This window comes from Dama dama, chromosome 12, assembly GCF_033118175.1.
Source record: "Dama dama isolate Ldn47 chromosome 12, ASM3311817v1, whole genome shotgun sequence".
Taxonomy (NCBI): domain Eukaryota; kingdom Metazoa; phylum Chordata; class Mammalia; order Artiodactyla; family Cervidae; genus Dama; species Dama dama.
Window position 1 is genome coordinate 88,179,082 of NC_083692.1, and position 17,110 is coordinate 88,196,191.

Below are 17,110 nucleotides of genomic sequence, written 5' to 3' on the forward strand. Positions count from 1 at the left end.
TGGTGCTGGATAAATGTTAATAACAGCATAACGATGATGACAGTCATAACGTGATAACCCCACTTCTTTCATGCCAAGGGAGTTTAAGAGACTTAACCATGGTATTGTGATTGATGTTAATATATCCAAGGGCAGTGTCCCTTGTCTGGCAAACCCTGACCCACTGGTATTTTCCTGTTCTCCCATCTGATTGGGGAAAGCAGGTAGGAGGTAGGAAAGAGGTCCCAGAGCCCAGGGTTTCATGGGTATTCATCTTTAGAACCGTCACTCTGAAAATGGGCAAATGCCTCTCATGTGTCTTGTCTGCCGGTCAGACCCCTCTGTCCGCTGAGACCCTTTAAAAAATGATAATGATCCCTTCATTTTAATTATTCTCTCTTTTAGTCCCACTTCAGGATCGTGCTTTTTAAAATAAGCTACACCAGAGCGTCTTCTCTCTCATCTTGCTCCTAATTAAGGACAGTAGGGGGTTTTCTTTGTTTTTTTTTTTTTAACAGATTTAATTAAACTGATCTTAGCTTAAAAGAGGACCCATTTAAGTGCTGAGAAGATATGTATTTTCTGGCTCAGTGAGGGTTTTCCCCTCCCATTCCTCTTAGAAGACGACAGAGTTGAGGGCCCTTCTCTGAACACCAAACCTTAACTAAGCTTTCCTGGCCCTGGATGAAGGACAAGAAGCCTGGATGGGGACCTGGGCTGTTGCAGGAGAGAGGTTTACAGCTTCAGGAGAACTGCCATTTTGCCAGAAAGAGCAGCCATCATGTTGGGAAGCCAGAGTTGGGGTGTTAACTGTAGGAAATGCTGACGCTGCAGTGGTGGCCATCTCAAAAACTGAATGATCCACTGGGTGCCCTTCCCTGCACTCCATGGCACTTGCCAAGTCATGCATAGAAAGGCAGTCACCAAGCCACTTCCTTTCCCTCTCTTCTCTCTTCTGGATCCTGGTCTAGTGTAGCCTTGTTGGAATACTGCTGCTTTCTGCTTCCTAGAGTCCATATGACTCAATGGTAAAAGACTGTGAGCACTGCAGAAAGACCAAGGTTCGAAGCCCAGCCTGGGCAGCACTGGTGATGTAGTCTTTGGCAAATGATTTTCTCCTTGAGTTCTGGGGTCCTGTTCCATAAAAGTGGATCATGATGCCTTCTTGGGAGTGTAGTTGGGAAGGATGCATACGGTCATGAATGCTAAGTGAAGAATGCCTCTTGGCACAAGGTTAGGGTTCCCTAAATGTTTGTAGCCCCTCTCCTTTGTCTGATAGGTATAAGGAAGTAGAAGGGTGGGCAGATATTTGAAGGCCTGAATAATAAAGACAGCAATTCACAAACACACACACAATATCTATCTCTACCTCTCTGCCTGTCCACATTCCGTTCTTTTCTCATGCCCTGTTTCACTGCCTCCTCCTTCATAAGGTTTATTCTGATTATTTTGCCTACATGGATGCTGCCCAACTCTTATGTACTTATTGTCTCAACCATGCAACTTAACATTTCATTATAAAAAGTCTGGTTTATATATTAAGATCTCTTTCTAATACGGTATGGAGAAGGAAATGGCAACCCACTCCAGTATTCTTGCCTGGAGGATCCCATGGACAGAGGAGCCTGGCCGGCCATGGTCCATGAGGTTGTAGAGAGTCAGATATGACTGAAGTGACTAAGAACTAATAAGGTAAGCTCCTTGGGGAAGGGCTAAGCATGCTTCTTTTTCCTGTGTCTTTGCAGCATCCAGCACAGTGCCAGCATGAAGAAAATGTTTAATAATTGATTATTAAGTACAGTGCCATTCCTAGTTCTACCTGAGGGTAGAGGCTGTATTTTATATATATTTCTTGCATCTCCACAGCAGTTTGCCCAGTGCTAAGCATCTAGGCACTCATAGGTACTCAGTAAACATTTGTCAGGTTGAAATTACCTTTTGCTATTGAGGGAAGGTGGGTTTGAGGGGTAGTTAAGTCACTGATATGAAAAGTATAGCAAAAGACCCGGGCAGTAAAAACTGAATCTATAGAAGGTTGTGAAATGCCTGGGATCTGGGGAAGACACATCTTCTTTTATAACAGTTTGTAAATCACATCCTGGTAGGGCAGAAAAACAATAGAAAAGGGTGTTTGGAGCCTTGGAATCTGGTTTCAACGGGGACATTTTATTGAATATTTGATATGGACACGTGGGCCAGGTCTGAAACCAGGTGGCCTCTGGCTTACAGTAAAAAATATGTTTTCTCCTGACTCAGGGGCCCTTTGGAAACTTGTCACCTCTCGGTGACCCTGGTGACAGCTCCCTGATTCTTCTGATAGCTTTGATCTTGGCCCATAATCCTTGAATAGACAAAACTTCCAAAGCAGCCGATTTGCAATGAACCGAAAGTCAATCGGGCCACCTCAAGAATATGAAATTAGGCCTCTGGGGATGGAACGGTAGCTATTTTTCAATTATCCACAGGTCGGAGGCAGCAGTGGGGCTGTTCACCTGGAGTCACACTGAGAAGGTGACCTTCTGCCTCCCTTAAGTGTGACGGGAAACGCAGCTGGACTGCTGGACTGTCTGTCCCCCAGCCCATCATGAGGCTCATTGTCCTTCTGTGTGGGTACATAGCCCTGGTCCCCTCCCCTTCCTGGACCCTGACTGAGGGGCCCCCTAGACTGGTGGCCAGGCTGTTCCCCGAACACGGGAGCTCTGTTCTGTAGGCCTTTGTGACTCTACGTGTCCGCTTAACGCAGCAGACACTACAGGAACCTTGACATGCGGTCTTGTAGGCTGTGACACCCAGCAAAGACCCAGCCCCAATCCCGCCCCAGTGCTCGCTTCCTGCTGTTCTAGAGGAAACAGGCAGGGGTGGCCTTCAACACACAGAGCCAGGGGTCAGGGTATTGTTGGTATTCCACACAGCCTGGTTTCTCTTTCCCCCAGCCCAATTTCTTCCAGCCGTCCTTCACAGCATCCCCACAGTGAAGGGCAGCCAAGCTTGATGGGAGTTCCAGGGCAGCCACGGAGCCGTCCTCAAGTACACAGCCTGCACGCTTCCATTAATTCACAAAGCGCTCTCCACGAGGGAGCCAGACAAGCTGCATTATTATTGTCATCAGTCATCCCGCGCTGAAGAAACTGAGGCAGCTGAGGAGAGGAGGGCTGCCTGAGTCGGCGCACCCAATGGGAGGAGAAGGAGGAGAGAGTGAACGTGCAGGCAGCCTGGGCTTGGCTCCCTCTGGGGAGCTCGGAGGAAGGTGAAGCCCGCTGGAGCCGCATTTCAAATCAGGCACCTACCAGGGCCATCCTCCTTTCGGGTCTCTACATCGAATACATTTTGATTCAATTTGGATGTTCTGGATTAGTGGAAGGGAATGAGGTTTAAGAGAGGTCAGTTCCATTACTCAGCGTTATTAATGATGTTGTCGGCCGTTAAAATCTCAAAAAAAACTAGGAAACTAATAAATTTTACATATTGAGAAATCACAGATGGATCAGGCAAATGGATAAATTCTTAAAAGTATTTAATATCTGTTAAGAGGACAGAATGATAAATTCAATATTGAAAAGCAATATCAGATTCACAATTACAGGCCATTTATCATAACCAACTTGCATGGACAGCATCTTACTGTGGGGAGCATGGTGTGATTCATAAGCAGAGACCCGGAACAAGTCCATATGAAACGAGAAATAAATCTGCTTTCCATATTGGAAACTTATTTCCACTTCCTATCTTTATTGCCAACAATAATGTTAGCTTTCAAGAACAAATTGTTACACATTAAATCCATGCATAATGAGCCCAATTGAGTCAGAAACTTCCCTAAAAAGAGCTTTAAATTATTCCAAATTGGGTTATTAGCTTTAATTCTAATTCCTCTGAGAGGGCCCACCAATCTTATAGTAAGTTTCATCGTTTAAACAGTTTATTTCCCAGGGTTGGGCCCCATTCTGGATTGTTTTTTCCTCCTTCCCCCCGACCCTCCCCTAAAGAAATAACAGAGTCAGTCAAAAGAGCAAAACATGATAACATTTAACAGAAGTTTTCAACAAGCTGTAAGAACATCACAATTTATATTCTGATTTTAAGATGAATGATTCTGCTTTCTTTGAATCTTTTTGTTGTTGTTATTTGTTTGGTGGCTGTGGGTGGTCGCTGCTGCACGCAGGCCTTCCCGACTTGCAGGCAGTAGGATTCTCACTGCGATGGCTTCTCTTGTTGCTGACCACGGGCTCTAGGGCTCAGCAGCTGTGGTACACCAGCTTAGCTGCCCGTTGGCGTGTGGGATCTTCCCGGACCAGGGATTGAACCTGTGTTCCCTGCATTGGCAGGTGGATTCTTAACCACTGGACCACTGGGGAGGTCCTCTTTGAATCTGGGAGTGACTGGAATGATTTGAATTCAAACCCTTGCATGTCGCAGCCAAGATATCAACTCAATCAATGTTTTGACATCTACATGTGCTGGCATCAAGTGGTGGGGAGGGGACTTGACTATGAATGCTCTCATTTTACCTGCTGCTCAGGCTGACCCACCTGACGTGACTCCAGTCAAGATACGGGATGGGTTTTTTAATTTAATTCTTTCTTGATTTCAAGGATGAGGTGCTCAAATGTATTAATAGAAAATCTGGAATGTGTAGAGGAAAAAAGTTCTTAACTTCCTTGTAGAGGCCACTGCTTAGTTACATTTTGGGGGCTGTGCTGGGTCTTCGTTGCTTGGGCGTTCTCTAGTTGTGGCGATCGGGGGATACTCTTTGCTGTGGTGCACACACTTCTCACTGTGGAGGCTGCTCTTGTTGCAGAGCAGAGGCCCCAGAGCACTCGGGCTTCAGTAGTTGCTCCTCCGCATCTGGATTCCTCCCAGACCAGGGATCAAACACGTGTCCCCTGCATTGGTAGGTGTACTCACATCCACTGTACCGCCAGGAAGTCTTTGATTACATTTGACATGTGTTTTCCACTGTGTTTGTGTGTCTGTATTTTTTTTTTTTCTGTGCATTTTTTCTTTACACAGTTCAGATTATATACACACAATTTTCTATCCTATGCCATCTGGTTATATAATACTCCATTTTATTAAAAAAAACCCTTTCCCTAATGCTGGTCACTTAGTTTGCTTCCAACTTTTCTCTATTATAAATAACATTGCAATAATCATCTTTGTGCATACATATGTGGCTGAATTTCTGATTTCTTTAAGATTTGTTCCCAGAAATCTCATTGCTGGATTAAGGAGTGTGAACATTTTATGGTTTTTGATATATGCTGAGGCTAAAAAGAGGATTTTATGTAAACTCCTCATTCCTGAATTTTTTAATTGTTTGTACAAGTTGAAGCCACAGCTTATAGGTTAAAATCATGGAGTTTGAAGTCAGATCCATTTGCATTGAAGTTCCAGGTCTGTTATGGATTAACTGGATGTCTTAACCACTCAGAGTCTTTATTGCCACACCTATAAAATGGGCATCATGATACCTAAATCTTGGGGTTGTTGTGAAGAGAAAATGTGACAATGGTTTTCACCTGCTTAGCATAGCACCTCTTGACACACAGTAAATTTTCCATAAAAGGCAGATGGTATCGGGCTTTACTTATTTTTTTGTGACAGAATATTGTATCCATTTTTTAAACAAAATGGTATAATAATTTAAAAATTGATGTATAGCTGATTTACAACATTGTGTTAATTTTAGGTGTACAGCAAAGTGATTCAGTTTTAGGGACTTGCCCGGTGGTTAAGAATCTGCCTTCCAATATACAGGGGATGCGGGTTTGATTCCCTGGTTGGGGAACTAAGATCCCACATGCTGTGGGGCAACAAAGCCTGTGTGCCCCAGCTGGAGAGCCAGGGCACCGGGGCTAGAGAAGCAGCCCATGTGCCACAGTGAAGGGTCCACATGCTCCAACTAAGACCCAACACAGCCACATTCATAAATAAATATTTCTAGAAGTGATTCAGCTATACATACATGCGTATATGTAATATATGCATTTATAACATGTATAATATATACATAAAGGCGTCATATAATTTTAAAACATTTAAGCTTTAATAATAGTCATCTCCATTATCTCCAGAATAAACTTCTAACTTGTTATTGTTCAGCATCAGAGCCCAGCTCATCTCGCCCACCTTTTCCTCTCCTTTCCTCTGCAGTTACATTTGCTCCAGCTGCCTGTGGCACACATCCTTCATGGCCGCACCCTATGTCTCCGGTAGCCGTGCTTTCGTCACTTCTCTCTCCAGCCTGTCCTTTCCATTTTCTTCGCTGTTTGTCAAACTCTGCTCGTGGACTTCAGCTTGGCTTAGGCATCACCGCTTCCATCATGCCTTCCCAGGACCTCTCCAGACAAGAAGCAGATGTTTGTCTTCTGTCTTCCTGAAGCACCCTGTGTGTACCCGGAGTGCAGAACCTCTCCATCTTACATGTTATAGGAGGTAAGGTATGTTTCAATCTTTCCCACTACACTGAGAGCTCTCTAAAGGTCAAGATCATGTCTTATTAATCTTGGTTTTTTTTAATGCCTTCTACAGTGCCTGACACAATAGAAGGACTCAATAAAAGTTTGTTAAATGTAACATAGGTAGTGGGTTTGATCAAAGAAAGCCATGAATGCATTTAAAGGCAAATTGAATTTCAACTGAATTGAAAGTTGATTGGACTTTAATTTTTTCTTTACCATGGGATTTTAAGTACAAATGCATTTTGCACCATTGTGAAGTATTTTCTAAGCCTTGAAATACTTAATGCTATTTGCAAAGCATTTCTATGCAAATTGTGGAGATTTTAAAATGTGCAAGGAATTTCAGAGGACCCACATAAACATTTATCAAAATATCTCATGAGAGAATACAGAATGTGTTCAGTATGGGGGTAGGAACCCTGAAGCCCAGGGAGGAGAGATTATGGAGTTATTAGGACCTGGATTTCCTGCCTTAACTTAAATAATATGGTTAAAGCTGAAGTGTAACACAGGCTTCATATTGACTCTACACACCCCTTAACTAGCCTGGTGAAATATCTGGGTCGTGTCTAATTGATAAGCACTATCATCATCATTATTTTTGTTTGTTTGACTCAGTGCTGGCTCTCCAATACCAGATAGTGCTTGGCACATCATAGGCCCTCAATCAATATTTGCCAAGTGACCAAATGAATCAGCAATCACATTTGGTATGACCCAGTCTGCATTCACTTGAAGTTGTTTAGTTCAACCTGACAAATCTTTATAGAGTGCTTTCTACGTTCTGGACACTTTGCCAAGGAGCTGAGGGTATGAAGATGAATAGCATGTGGCTCCTGTCTTCACGATCTCAAAGTCTAGCGTAGAAAAGCAGACACACCACAGATAAGTGCAGTGTGCTGAGGTTGGTGACAAGAAAGGCCTATATCCATGGTGCCAGGTAACCCAGAGGAAGGGTGTTCTATCCAGCTCAGGTGCTTCAAGGGAAACTTCCGAGGGGAGGCCATACCTGAGTTGCCTTGCTGGATGAGCAAGGGTTAGGCTAAAGAAAGATGGAAGGACATTCCAGAGGAGACATCACTAACAGCGATAAAGGTATTGTTCATGAATTCATCTCATCCCATTCATGTTGACGGGATGAATGGCCTACGATGTTTCAGGTATCGTTCTAGGTGCTGGATATACTGCAACAAACAAAACAAAGTCCCTTTCCTGGCGGACCTTGTGTTTTGGATTCCAGAATCTCGGACTGGATTCCGAGCCCACAGGACTCTCAGTGTTGCTGGAGGACCCAATGGAAAGCAGGGAGTGATGGGAGAGGAAACTGAAGTGGAGACGGCAGTTTGTTTTCTGTGGAAGAATTGAATCGATAGCTTACCTACTTCCACAAAGAATTTGAGGCACTTATAAAAAGCTAAGGATTTGCCAAATCCCACTATCACTGGGCAGGAATCCCAAACCCCTTCCTGAGGAGGAGATTCTTCTATTTCCTCCAAAGTCTCTTGATTGCTGCACGAAGACTGTCAATAGTGTTGGAGAAAAGAGGCTGCTCATGGACACTGTGCACTCCTAGAAACCCCCTTGGGGTTGATTCAGTAATTGGATTGTGACCCAAGGCTGTGAGTAGAGAACCTGGTACATAGTGAGAACTTCATAAATGTGTGTTGAATGAAAATAAGAGGGTGAGGACTTTATCTGTAAAGTAAAGGAGTGGTTAATTTCTTTGAGCTCTGACTTCAGCCTAAGACTGAATGGCATTATGAACTTCCTGGAAATTCAGATGGTTCCTATACCAACACTCTGCTCAACTCAAGCCGAAGGATAAAAAATGTCACAAGTAAAACCTATGTGTCTTTGTTTCTAAGTTCAACCATCTATCCACCCATCCATTCATCCTTCCAACACGGCAAGGCACTGTGCGTGACACTGGGGATACTGAAATGACTTCATCGAATTCACCATCCAATTCACCACTGTCAGACAACAGTGAGAAAAGTGCCAACTGAAGTAGGTGAACCGGGAGGGTGAGGGGGCCAAGGAAGGCCTTGCCAATGAGCAGACTTTTGAAGAATGAGACTGGAATTTGCCAAGCTTGAGAGAGGTTGGGAAAGGCATTCAGGTGCTGAGCATAAACAAGTTAAAATTAGGGGGCCCAGAACACTGTCTTGAATTCAGGACATGCAGGTAAACTGGTATGGGTATCCAATAAGATGTAAGGGTTGGTAGATTATTGAAGATGGGGAGAAGGGGAAGTGTTTAGAGATATAGTTTTTTTTTTATCATCTATTGCAAAGAAAATTAAAATACTGTAGCATCGAAGAAATACAGCAACATTGACTTGAGTCAGAGGTTTACTCTCTATCAAATGGTTTTATTGTTGCTACTATTCTTTTGGCAGCATTTGTTTACATTTGCTTTGGACCCCAAATCAAAGCAAATCAGAAAGTGACAAGGATGTGTGGGTGAGATGAGTTAGTAAGGAGTTTATATCCTGCTGGCTGCAGACTGCTGTGGTACAGGGGCTATTCCCTTTGATTTAACTTTGGCCCCTAATAAACCACACTTTATAATAACTTTTTATCTAGAGAGCATCAATAATATAATGGTAACTTACATAAAATCTGTGGGCTTCCCAGGTAGCGCTAGTAGTAAAGAGCCTGCCTGCCAATGCAGGAGACATAAGAGACACGGGTTCAATCCTTGGGTCAGGAAAATCCCCTGGAGAAGGAAATGGCAACCCATTCCAGTATTCTTGCCTGGGAAATCCCCCTGGTTGGAGGAGCCTGGAAAGCTACAGTCCATAGGGTTACAAAGAGTCAGACACAACTGAAGCTATTCAGCACACACACAGGAATGTAAAATCTGCACATATGGATATGCTAAATTCATTCATTGATTTTCAGAATCTCAAATCCTCCAAGGATTTTCCTGAATCTCCATGATACCTCAGAAAGCTCATTTTGCATCCAATTCTCTTAGTTCAGTAAAAAACGATTCAGAGATTCACCTTGCTAAGTCTCCAGTGTACAAAGCAGAGCTCTTTCTCTTGGACAAATTGGTCTTGGGCAAAGTATGCCACATAAATTGCTTCCAGATCATCTTGAGCCTGTGGGATGACTTAAGGGCTTAAGACAAGATGCATTTCACAGCATCATTTTGGACTCTTTTCCTAGTAAACATGGAGGAAAGAGAACAAGAGATCCAATCTGAGTTTGCCTGGATGCAAGGAAATCTGACATCTGAACGCCACATTTCTTGGGACTGTATAATACTCTATAATAGTGGAGCATCAATACAAGTAATAGTGTAATAGTTTCATGATGATAACCTATAATTTAAAGAAACCCATGAAGTGTAGAATTCTGCGATCTCCAGCCCTAGCCTCTGAGAGTGAGTGAGTCACAAACTCAATTCTCGATTCAAAGCAATTGGCACTTCTGACGTTTATGTGTAAATAGATCTCAACCAATCTCATTAAATATTCAATCCATATTCAAAGTTATTAAATATTGAGCATGATTTAATAAATATAACCAAGTTAATCAATTCTTCGATTGGTGGTTGTGGGTTCATAAAAAGCTTGTGAAAAGAGTCATTTCATTAGAATTTTTCCTGAGTCTCCACCTCCCCCCCCTGTTGTTTTTTTTTTAAGATGTATTTATTTATTATGGCTGCTTTGTTACAGTGCACGCACTTCTCACTGCAATGGCTTTCCACAGGCTCTAGGGCACACGGGCTCAGTAGTTGCGGATTGCGGGCTGTAGAGCTCAGGCTCAGTGGCCGTGGCGTATGGGCTTAGTTGGTCCAGGTTATGTGGGATCTTCTCAGACTAGGAATTGAACCTGTATCCCCTGCGTTGGCAGGCAGATTCTTCACCACTGGACCACGAAGGAAGTCCTCTCCCCTGTTTTTAAGTGAGTGCAGGAATTGTACCATCTGCCCATGTGGGCATTTTGGGCTGTGTTGGTATGCACGTAGGTGTGTTGAGTTGTTAGCTCTTAGAAGCTGTGTCCTGGGCAGGATCATTGTGTGTAGGTCTTTTTGAGGATGTGCTGGGTGGACTATTATTGCGTGTCATGTGAGCAGATGTAAGCCTGGTGAGTTGCCTTACATCCTGCCTGCTCCACAGTTTCTTCTTTGTACCTTGTCAATGGCTAGGATGCAGGGGCCCCACGGTCCCCTCTAATTCTTTGGAAGTATCCAAAGGTAGATCTTTCTCAGGGTTCTGCAAAGGTAGAATTGGCCCTTTGCTTGCCTCACTCCAGCCCCAGCCCTGCAGTGAGAGACACTGTAGCATGGAGGATAGAGCTTTGAAAAAGCTAGAGTTCAAATTTGGGTTTTGTCACTTTCTAGCTATGTGAACTTGGGCAAGTTACTTCTTGTAAGGCCTTTATCACATGCTTAGTTGCCCAGTTGTGTCTGATTCTTTGTGACCCATGGACTGTAGCCTGCAAGGCTCCTCTGTCCATTGGATTTACCAGGCACAAGAATACTGGTGTAGGTTGCCATTTCTTTCTCTAGGAGATCCTTCTGACCCAGGGATTGAACCTGCATCTCCTGCATTGCAGTGGATTCTTTACCCTCTGAGCTATCAGGGAAGTCCCAGTCTTTAGTTTTTACTTATTCTTTTTACAAGGCAAGGCCTGATGTGAGGCTTTGTTATAGACATGTAATAGACATGAAAATACCTTAGAATCTAGTGGGAAGATAGACATTTTTTTCAAGTGCTTGAATATGGCAGATGTCACTTGAGGGCTTAAAAGATCTTAGAAGTTCCAAAAATTTTTCCACCATTCACAGATTCCAGCCATCTCTGGCGTGTGTTGGATGTTCTTCCTGGGACTTTGAACTGGAACTCTGCAGGAAGGGGGAGTGGGGGAAAAGGGATCCCTCAACAAGGAAAGGAAAGAGAAGGAAGGAAAATGAAGGGATTTTCCCGCAAGCTTGAGCAAAGGGAAGGTGTGGACCATTATGGTCTGAGCGTGGACATTCTGCCCAGCATCCTACCCTTCTATACTTCTGAGGAGGAGGAGGACCTGTCTTGGTCACCAGAATTTTGACCACCTTACCTCCCACCACTGTCCAGGCTGAAGGGTATAGAGGTGGAAATGGAACTGGGCTTCAGATGCCACCTCCCTGGGGAAGAGATACTCTAGAACCCTGTAGAAAGAAGGCTTAGAGAGGCTGGGGGAAGGAGGTGGAGGGTGGGAGCAAGGACTATGAAGTTAATTCTGCTTGAGCTCCATTTACCTTCTGTGTGACTCTCAGCCAAGGAATTCTTCTCTCTGAACCTTGGTTTCCTCCTCTGTGAGATGGGGGTGATAGCAGTGCTTACCTCATTATCATTCCCATTTTGCAGATGAGAACACTGAGGCATAGAGAGATTAAGTAACCAGCTCAAGATTACATAGCTGACAAGTGAAGGGGCTAGGCTTTGAACTCAAGCGGCTGCTTCCAGCGTTCCTGCTTTCAGATATCTCAGTCAACTCTTCTGTCTTATGTCATCTTGCCCCAGTTAGAGTGGAAGCTTTTAGAGAGCAAGGCTTATAGCTTCGAATAGTGGACTTTTGTCTTCCATTATGCGTTCAGATGAATAGACTGATCCTAGATGTCATAACTTCCCAAATAAACTTGTTGCAGTTGGATTGAAACTTATACAATAGGAGGTGCACAGCAGTCCTTCCCATAAGCAGGCTCTCAGGGATTGACAAATGAATGATGCGACGGTGGGCTCCAGCATGACCCGGAGCCGACCCTCAGAGATGTTTGCTAAAAGTGTTCCTGGCTCTGTTGGGACATGTGTCCTTGGAAGCCTGCCAGCTGGGTGGAGAAGGTGCAGCTTTATAGATCCGTGCGGGTTTTTAGAGTATGGCAGAAAATCAGGCAATCCTCTGCCCAGTGTGGAGGGCCCAGCAACCCTCAGCCAGGCAGTTCACACCAGGCAGTGTGGGAGTGTGTGTGAGAGAGACAGGGAAGTGGGTTGCTTCCCATGCATTTGCTTGTTGAGTGGGGTGTAGGAAGAACTGCCCATCTCCCCAAACCTGTTAGAACTGAAGTTTGAGAAGGTGGGAGTTGCAACTCATAATCCAAAAGGGAATATGAGATTAAGAAAAGATATTTGAAAACCTACCTTGTGTAATATTAGTTGCTAGTAGTGCCAGCAGTTACCGTGTACTGCTAAATGGAGCATTTGACTTATTCCTCACAGGGCTCACAGGATTATCATCGTTCCCATTTTACTGATAGGGAAACTGAGGTTGGAGAGGATAAGTGGCTGTCCAATGCCACGGTTAGTACGTGGTGGAGCAGGAACAGGAACCCAGAAAGTTAGAACCCATTCTTTTAACCTTTGGCATTTCGGATACCCACAAGCTGCAGTCCCTCAGAGCTGGAGAAATCCTTGGAGAGCATCTGTTTCAGCCTCTTCAGAATCAGGTGGAGAAATGGAAGGCCAGAGAGGGGTGGTGATGGACCCAGGTGACACAGCTGGTTGGTGACAGCCCTCGGATTTGACTGCATGACCCAGACACTGGGTGCATCCTTGAATTTTGTGCCCTAGGTGTGTCTCACTGGCTTCAACATAGTCCCAGCCCCGACCAGACGCTTCTTCTGGTTGTGTGATGTGAACAACAGAGGCCCAGGCAGGGGTTTCTTTATTTGACTTGATGTCCCACGGCAGGGAACTCAAGGTGGTATTTGTGTGGGGTTTTGCCTGGATGGTACCACGGAAGGGACAATACTGAAGGGGGACAAGTTCTCGCCCCATTAATCAGGGATGAAATGAGGAGAAATGTGATCCTGTCTTGACAGAGCTGAGCTGCAGAAGAGGTTCCATGGCAACCGAGACACTGCGTCTCCTCTCTGGACCCCACTGGGCTGAGATGGGGTAGTGCCTGGAAAAACTTCTAGGGGTGGGACTTGCCCCAACAGACCCGGAATTAAGTCCATTATCAATAGTTGACCTGAGAGGGCTGGGTGCTCAGACACATGTATAGACATGCATTTCCTAAAGCCTCAGACAGTATGTCTGCTTTATGCATACACATACACACACACACACACACACACACACACACACACACAATTATTCTCCTGGGGCTTCCCTGGTGGTCCAGTGGTTAAGACTCTGTGCTTCCACTTCAGGGGGTGTGGGTTTGTTCTCTGGTCAGGGAAGTTCCACATGCTGCAAAATAGATAAATAATAATAAAGCAATCTCCTGAGGGGTATACAGCACCTTTTTCCAACCTGGGCCTTCCTGGTCTGTGGTAGTTCAAGGAGAAAAAGAGACAAACCACACCAGCAAAGCACCTTTCTGCTACTCTCCCCCTGATAAGCAGGAGTGGTTGGTTAAGTTCCCCATTGCTTGGAGATGGGGTGGGTGGGAAGAAGGGGTTTGTCACCTTTGTCACTTCCAAACCAGGACCTCCCCTTCCGCCTGGCTTAGACCCCCTAAGAATGCTGCGGGACAGTGAAGTGGCCCAAGGTGCTCTTGGAGGGAGAAGGCTTTGTTCTGGTGGCCCCGGGAGCCTGGACCAGGCAGAGAGGCTGGAAGGAGTGGGAGGCCTCCGGCGGCCCGTCCCCTGCGCCCGCTTCCCGGGGGTCAGTGGAGGAGCCCTTCCCGGACCACGAGGAGCAGTGATGGTCTAGGCCTTGCCTCTGGAGCAGACCTCAGCCAGGCGGGTCCCTGCCATCGTCTCTACGTCTCAGTTTGCGGCTCAGCGCGGCTTGGCTGAGTCCTGACTGTCCCGAGTTCTTGGCCTTCTAGCCTCCCCCCGACCCAGCGGTTTCTCAAGTCCTCTTCTCTGGCTCTGGCTCGGCCCCCTCTCCCCTTCCTCAGCCTGTTAACAGCGCGACCCCCGGGGGCTTCCCTCCTCCAGGGGGTGGGGTTCCCCGACCTGAGCTGAAAGACTCATGCGCCTGGCAGGCCACTCTGAGTAGGGATGGGAGAGGAGGGTAAAGATGGGAAAAGGTTAAAAGGAGGAGAAAAATAGTAAAAAGAGGTAGAAGGGGGTTAGAGAGAGAGAGAGAGAAGAGGAAACGGAGAGAAAGGAGGGAAAGAACGGAAAGCTGGGTGTGGGGGGGTTGTTGGCGGGAGGTGAGAAGGCAGGTCAGGAAAGGTTGAATCGGAGAAAAGGGAAACCGAAGGAAAGCTAGAGAGAGACGCAAGGAGGAAGAAGAGCAAGCGAGAGAGATCGAGAGAGCAGGGTCGGAGAGGAGCCGAGAGGGAGAAGGAAAAAAAAAAAGAGGCAGGAGATGGGGGCGGGGGGTAGAGATCGGAGGGAGGGAGCCGCGAGCAGGGAGGAGGGAGGCTGGGAGGGAAGGAGGGAGGAGGGACCGAGGGACGGAGCCGGTGGGGGCTGGCTCGGTGGCGGCAGCAGCAGCCGCGGCTCCAGCCGCCCGCCGGTTCGCTCTCTCGCTCGCCGTTCCCTCCGCTCGCCGGCCGGCTCTGGACTGCCAGCAGCTCCGGCTCCTGGCCCGGCGCTCCGGCGCGGCTCGGGCTCCGGAGGACAGGACCGCAACTGGCCGGCTGAGCCCCGGGCGGGCCGCGAAGCAGGTAGGTGGCTGGGCGGGGACGGCGAGGACGCGGAGCCGTGGAGCGCTGGGGGCACACGGGGCCGGAGGCTGGAGGGTTCTGACCCCGGGGAGGGGGCTTTGCATCCCCTCGACTAACTTTCCACCGGCCCCGTGGATCCCCGGTGCTCAGCCGGGGTCCGGGCTGCGGAAGCCGAGTTCGGTGCGGGAGGAGGTGAGTGTGGATAGAATGCCAGGGGTCCGGGCAGGACGCGGGGCGCCCCGGCGCGGGCTCTCTCTCCGCAGTCGGGACGCTGCACCGGCGGCGGGGGAAGACTCGAGCGCAGCGGCGCGGCGCGGTTGTCCCGGGGAGGGCGCCCGCCCGCCTCTAAGTCTGGGGACTCCCACCTCCGAGCGGCCCCGGGCGCGCCGAGGTCCGCGCGCAGAGCCTGCGGGGCGCGGCCAGATCCCCCGCCGTGGCTAGCCTTGAGCCTAGCTACATGTAGCCGAGCCCCGGCAGGTGCCATGCGCACTTTTGCTTTTTGGAGGCGCGAAACCGAACGTCTATTTCCTTCTTTTCTCGTCCCGGAGTCCCGACTCTCTTCGGGGAACTCCAGGACGCCCGACCCGGGCAAGTCCGGGTCGACTCCGCGGAGGTCCCTACTGCCCGCGGCCGTGACCCCAGATCCCGAAGTTGAGAGAAGCGAATCACTGCCAGTGCGCGCCTGGAGCGCGGTGCCGAAGTTCCCAACTTCTCGCCCAGCCTTGGGGGGTGGTGTTGGAGATGGGGGTGGTTGGTGGTTGTGGCCCCTTGGAGCAGCAGACGCAGACGCTTTTCCCCTGCACTTGGTTTATTTTCCTGATTTGCTTGAAAAAATACGACGAAAAATATACAAAATCGTTCCGCTCGGGACTCAACGTTCCTGTGTGGGACGGAGCCGCCCCCTCGACCGGAACCTGGGAGCGCGGAGCCTAGGCTTGACGGTTCTTGGAGCCCCGGCTCTTTCTCCCGACCTGGACTCCGGGGTTCCATCCTAGGGTAGCCGCTTCTCGGGATCCGTCCCCGCTAGCCCGCGCTGCGAGGCTGGTCTGACTCCCTCTCATGTGGTCGTGTTCTTTAGAAAAATATTTCGAACTGTCTCCGCTTCAGGATCTCCCGCTCCATCCCCCCGGGCCTGCAAAGCACGAGGCCTCGGGCAGGTTGGAGGAGGCCTTTGGGTGGTTTGGGCTCCGGGCCATCTCAGCTCGCTCTGGCCAGGGTACTCGTGCCGGAACGTCAGCGCCCCTTCTGCGCTCTGCCGGGAAAGCATGGGTTAATGCTCCGGCTAGGTGACGGCGAGCGCATGCTTGCGGGGGGCGTCTTTCCGAGCTGCCCGGGGCGCGAGTCCTCTGGTTCCCGGAGTCCAGGAGGCTGGACTCAACCCAGTTGGGCTTCTGCGGAGCTAGCGGGACCCCGGCTTCGCAGCCCTCTTTGTTGGAGTGCTGTTGGAGAGGTTTTTTTTTGAAGGGTTTAGAGCCTGTTTCGTGGGACTGAGAGCTGGGGCTTTTTGGAGAGGGTCCCTCGGCCCCTGTCCCCTGCCAGTTGGGCGGGGTCCCCGAGGGCGTCGAATCCACCGTCACCCCATCCTCAGCTCCTTTGGCGGGTTTCCCCTAGTGCGCATCCGGCTCTCTGCGTTGCTCACGCGTTCTTTAAGCCGCTAGAGATTCAAGATCCACGACTGCAGTCTCCACCTCTTCTTCCCAATTCACAGATCTGCAAAAGAAGGCCCAGAGAAGTTGAAAGGATTCGCTTATAGCTAGTTAAGGGTGTAAGGGAACGGTAAACCAGGTCTCTTGACTTCTCATTCAGGGATCCCCCCTCTCCCCCCAGCACTCTGTGCTAACCACGTTCTCAGCGCCCGGCAAGTGTTCCCAGCCAGGCCACTGTAAGCCCTTTGCAGGCTGCAGGACTCCACGTGCCTGAGGTTAGGGGCAGAGGGCTGGTCTCTTGTTAGGTGCTGGGCTCCGATCACCCCCCAGGACAAATCACTTAGGTACAGTTGGTCCAGTATCTATCCTGTGCCTGCACTGAAGTCTGGGGGTAAAGGGAGCTCTTAAGACTCTGCCCAGTCCCATAATGTGCGGTCTACAGAGAAAGAACAGTCACTATTTCGTGGCC

The 17,110-nt window shown here is 48.2% G+C and overlaps 1 protein-coding gene across 1 annotated transcript in view; it reads left to right on the forward strand.

The window, feature by feature from the left end:
- The first annotated feature begins 14,948 nt into the window (after positions 1–14,948).
- The window catches only part of MEGF11 (multiple EGF like domains 11), a 379,572-nt gene continuing 377,410 nt past the window's right edge, over positions 14,949–17,110 (forward strand). Inside the window, exon 1 of the mRNA XM_061158024.1 lies at positions 14,949–14,995. The gene's annotated coding sequence lies outside the window, so the exon portion shown is untranslated. The remainder of the gene's footprint in view (positions 14,996–17,110) is intronic.